We start from the raw sequence: 6062 nt of genomic DNA on the forward strand, positions 1-6062 counted from the left end.
TATCACACCTTTCTTGCTTCCCAGGCAATTTCCATTGAGGGGAGATCCAGCTAGTATTAAAACTGATTTGTGAAAATTAGGATGAGAGAAGTGGCCAAGTGGGTAATGTTTTTATATACTACAACGAAATCCTTCAAACTGGAGGCCTTTGAAGATGGATGCACTCTGCTAATGAACTGTAGAAGTACATGGACTAGTATTGAACATTGGCTGTGGCAGTTAAAAATAAAATATGAAACCGATCTGGGTAACTTAGCTAATAGTTCATCACCAGGAGGGATACCCCTGCCCTATAGCTCCAGGCAGATGACCAAACAACACAGTTTATTTTTAAACTGCATTTATCTTTGTAAATTTTTATTTCTATTAAAATACCAAATGCTATCCCCACACCACTCACAGCCATAATGTTCACCATGTGATTTCACTCCTTCTTCGCTGTCATTTCCTCTGGATAGCTTATTTTATTGTGTAGCAAAGTTTGGAATGTGGAAATAAAACAACAATGTCACAATATTATTTTTTAAATAGGATATTTTTGTCTAGCTGAATATTTACATAATCATCAGCCCGCTGCTGTTTAGTATACAGGAAATATAAAATTCTGCACTTTGCACAATTGCTTAAGACTGTCTCTATGCAGGAATTCGAGTAAACAAAAATGGAGAGAATGGATTTCTAAGTTACTTACCAGTGGCCTCTCCATAGCAACCAGAAATAATAATAATAATAATAATAATAATAATAATAATAATAATAATAATAATAAATATAATAATAAATATAATAATATAATAATAATAATAAACTCAGGACCTCAAGATTGAACTTCAAATCTGGGTGCCATGCCAAAATATCTCAGCTGGCATTTGGAAACAATAGACATTGACAAAATTACGATCTGCCAACTGCAAAAGGCCACCCTGCTGGGATCTGCGCGCATCATCCGAAAATACATCACACAGTCCTAGACACTTGGGAAGTGTTCGACTTGTGATTTTGTGATATGAAATCCAGCATATCTATCTTGTTTGCTGTGTCATAATAAAATAAATCATCATCATCATCATCATCTTTATTTTTCTACCCTGCCACCATCTCCCTGAAGGGACTCAGGCGGCTTACATAGGGACAAGCCTGAACAACAACACAGCATAACATTAGAAACACAATAATTAAATAGTAATTTAAAACAATTAAAACACAAGATAAAACAACATAACATGAACAATTTCTTTAAAAGCCTGAGCATCCATTTCAAACATTTCAGAACTCTTGTACTGTAGTCTTACATGCTTTTTGTTGGGATTCATCCTGGACTACTCAAGTCTAAATGTAGTCAGATAGATGATAGAGTTAGATTGAGGGAATCCTTCCCCCCTTTCCAAAGCATACCTAGATAGGATTCACCATTGTTTCCTGGTTCCCATCCTATTTAGGTCAGCCCACCCTTTGATGTTCCTAGAAATGTAATCTCTCCTAGGGCTTTGACGTAACTTCCCCAATGTGATCCTTTGGAATGTTTATGGCCCTAGAGAAGAAGTGACCAGACCCAAGAGGCTGACCGCCATTCCAGCTTCCTGCTTTGTTCCAGAGAGGACGCACCTCTGTCCTCTATTAGTCAAGATGTAGACTATCTATAGAGCTTTGTTATTTTAATCCGTCTATGTGTATTAGAACAGGATAGATCAGTTAGTTAGATCCAAACCTTTTCTATCCATCAATGGATTTCTTTTTACCTCAATAAATGCTTTTAACCTTTAAAGCTAACTTTGCATCCCTTTTGCCTTCCTGATGATACAGAGGCCTTCCGAAACTCACACTCGCGTAAGTCTAAAGTCTCACCCTGCTGCAATTCTTTACTCTGCTATTTTAATGGGAATTTGCCTCATAAAAGAGGGTGATTAGAGCTTAACGGCTCTTCCATTCCCAACAAGTCTTACATGCTTTTAAGCTGTTCTATTTATTTGCTCACTCTCAGTTATACATATCAGTATCACTCTTTCAGTTTCTTTCAAAAGTAATAAATTATCAGTCATGCTGAGTTGCTGTTAATCCCAAATTCAGAATTAATTTATTTAGGTCATATCTGACTCTGTGATTCCCCTATCAGCATTTCAATGTTAAGAAGTAGAACAGTACTAACAGGAAAAATGCTTTTTGAATGAAACAAACACCAGCTCAGTTGTTGGTTTTACTGTTCTAATCTGGAAATTATGATATAGTCAAGATTCTAGAACCGTGGTTTGATCCTCCAGGTGTTTCGAACTTCAGCTTCCACAATTCCTAACAGCTGGTAACCTTTTGGGAACCGCTGTTCTAGAACAGTGGTTCTCAACTTGGAGGGCCCCAGATGTTTTTGGCCTACAGCTCCCAGAAATCCCAGCCAGTGTTGCACCTCAGTGCTGGTTCACCTTGCTCTTAACACACACTCCACCACAGCAGACTTGGTTTTTATGGTTTATTGATAAAAGATAGCAAAGTCTGAATAAAAAGCAGTAAAGAAAGCATTAATCCAAATGCAAAGGCAATCTGTAGAATATAGTTCAAAGTCTCTAATATAGCAAATCAGTCCTGAAAACATAGCAGTATGAACTCCAAACTACAATCCAAAACACAGGATCTAGGTATGAACAAAAGCAAGAATCCATTTCCATGAGCACAGACAAGGCAGGAACTTAGCTTCCAAAATCAATGTTGCTTCATCTGAAATCTTTCCCTGTTTCTCCCTATTTAACCATGCTTGCAGGCTAAGAAAGCATTCCTTTGTCCTTGAGCTCCCACACGTTTACCAGCTATCCTAAGGGAAGGTCTGGGATGATGAACTCTTAACCTTAACCTTGTATCCCTATCTAAGGAAGACTCCTCTGACTCGCTGCCAGAGACACCTGGGACTTGTTAATGTTCTGAATCCTGTGAAATGTCACTCTTATCACTGACCTCTGCTTCATTACAAGTCTGCTTATCACAAACATCTGCTTCACTGCTAGCCTGAGGCCTCTCTGACAATTCAGAGCCTTCCACATTTCCTTGGTCAGCCTGCATAAATCCAAATCCCTCTTCATCATCAGACTGAACCACAACAGCCAGTTTTTTTTTCTGTGTCAGGAGCAACCGGAGTTGCTTCTGGAGTGAGAATTGGCTGTCTGCAGGACGTTGCCCAGGGGACGCCCAGATGTTTTGATGTTTTACCATCCTTGTGGGAGGCTTTTCTCATGTCCCCGTATGGAGCTGGAGCTGATAGAGGGAGCTCATCCACGCTCTCCCTGGGTGGGATTCGAATCTGGCAGCCTTCAGGTCAGCAACCCAACCTTCAAGTCACAAGGCTTTTATCCCCTAGGCCACCGGAGGCTCCTAACAGCCAGTTTAAACAGCTGTCAGGATTTCTGGGAGTTGAAGGCCAAAAACATCTGGGGACCCCAGATTGAGAACCACTGTTCTAGAGTATCTTGGTTTATTGGGACCAAGAAGGAACATGGAGTGAACTGTCCAACCACGCCTCTTGACTCCTTCTATGAGTGGGAGTGACTTAACAAACCTTAGGCCCTCCAATCAGGGATCGTTACATCCAATCCAGGATTTTTCTCATTAAGCAATGGAAGGGGTTTGTTGTTGGGTTACAATCCCTTTTTGAAGGACCCAGAATCCCCAATCCAGGCACAAGAAAGTAACTACAAGAAGGCAGCCCATCATTTATGCTAAACAGTAGTGATTAGGAAGCAGAATGCTTCCTTTTTAGGAATCCTGGCTAAATGTTTGAACTGTGCAATCTACTATTTGTGCAGGTGTCAGTTTTAATGGAAATAAATTCTAAAGTAGAATTCAGAAACCAAAGGAATAATAACCATTCATTGCCTCAACTCATCGCAACTCTTTAAAAAAGACATAGTCCACATATAACAATGATTGATTTCAAATGATAAACTTTTATTCTGAATATACTGTTTATTCCACATAATTAAACACAACATTTTCAGGATTATAAAATTTTATAACATTATTGTACAAATTTTTACAAAATGTTTTACTTTTATTTCCTATTTCAGTCTCGTCAAATTCATAAAAGAACACAATAAACAGAAGAAAAATCCTATCTGTCCGATTAACAGCATTTCCCTCTTTTTGGGGGGTAGGACAAGGATGCATACTGAACATCTCAGTAAAGGAGCCCCCAAAAGCATGATGATGATATCCCAAAACATTTAAGAAGTCTGGCTAGTACTTTCAGTTCAAAACTGCAAGTTTACTTAAAATTTGAACAAGATGGAATCACTTTATTTTGAGAAAAACAATTCTCCATGAAGTGAGCTTCAATTTTATAGGACACACATGGCAACAGATAACACAACCTGCTGGTAACCTGCTGCAGCCGACTTCTGAAACTCAGGACCCTTTTTGAACCCCTTTTTTTTACAATAGTCTACAGCCAATATTAACAATATTAACAATGTAGTATGGAAAAAAATAGCAACCCAGAAACCTGGCTTGTGTTAAGAGTGTGATTACGTGGACCTTCTTTTCTGGAGATATTCCCAAATACAACAGAGGACCCTGGAGAATGGTTTTCTCATAATTAGTATTTTTGTTTTGTTTTGTTTGGCATCAGCAGAATAAGAAGGATCAGTCAATTATTAAGATGACTAAAAGTGGTGTAGACAAAATTCAAACTTTACCATCATTAACAGAGTTCTGTGGCCAAGGTTTTGTTTCTATATTGTATTACTGAAATTTTCAAGACAAGTGACTTCCATGACTAATACCAGTACTTTCAGACTTTGAGAAGTGAGGTGCTGGTTTGGAAAGTACCCACCTGCTGAGGTCACCAACTACAGGAAAGTACCCACCACAACCAATAATAATCCATGTATAAGGTGGACACCATATGTCAAAAGGAGTGGGGGATCCAAGATGCTATGTTGGCAAACTAGAACCATCATGAAATCATTGCCATTGCCCATGAATCCTTTTACACTACACAAATATATTTCACTCTAAGTGCCAGAGCAACATCCTATGGAATCCTGATGTTTGTTTTTGTTTATTTGTTCTGTCGCTTCCAACTCTTCGTGACCTCCTGGACCAGTCCACGCCAGAGCTCCCGGTTGCCATCGCCACCCCCAGCTCCTTCAAGATCAATCCTGATGTTTTCAGTTTTATAATTCGCAATCAGAGAGCTCTAATCCCCAGGGCAAGATTAAAACCTTTAGAGTCCCATAGCATTTAAAAGACTTTGATGCCCTCATATACAAACAATAATAAACAATAAAATAACATTTTGTATAAATAAAAAGATGAAAAATAATGCTCATTTTTATATATTTCCACTTTTATGTTTGAAAAGTTTTCTCCTCCTTTTTTAATTTTAGTATTTTATTGTGAGAGCCCCTTCCCTCAATTTTTTTGTAACCTGGCTCATTTTGTAACCAGTTTTGTGGTGCCCCCTTTCCCTTGATGTCCTCAGAACATGCTTATTTTGCTTAATGGTTAATCCAGTCCTGCTAATGCCTCAAGACAACAACAAATCACAGGATTTCACAGGATGCAGGCATGACATTTAAGGCAGAATCACAATGTTGTATTTATGTAGTGTGAAGGGGTCCCATGTCAACAGTGCTGAGCATGAATTTCAGTAACGCAATGCATGTCAACACTGCTGAATATGAATTTCAGTAATGCAATACAGTAAACCAATCTGGATGTGCATTATGGTTCTGCACATCCTTTAAGTTTGTATAATTGGGTTTCCAAAACTTGTGGAATGCTACGCAAGTAGAGATCTGTGCACTAGGGATGTAAGGAATAAGTGTATATTTTCACATTCTTGACAAGGTATCCCATAGAAAAAATGGTCAAGCCTTTTGAGAGTTCACATCAAAATGTGTTGCGGGGGGGGGGGGGGGGGGTATTTGTGAAAACATGTGCAAATGCACCATTTTCTGCAGAAAATTGTGGGGTGGGATTTGCAAAAAATGTCCAGGTAAACTATCACCAAAAGGTGTATCTCATCCACTCTCAATATCTCATTTTATAAATAAAATAATTTATTTAAACAAAATAAAAAT

Source organism: Anolis carolinensis, chromosome 5 (genome assembly GCF_035594765.1).
Source record: "Anolis carolinensis isolate JA03-04 chromosome 5, rAnoCar3.1.pri, whole genome shotgun sequence".
NCBI classification, from domain to species: Eukaryota; Metazoa; Chordata; class Lepidosauria; order Squamata; family Dactyloidae; genus Anolis; species Anolis carolinensis.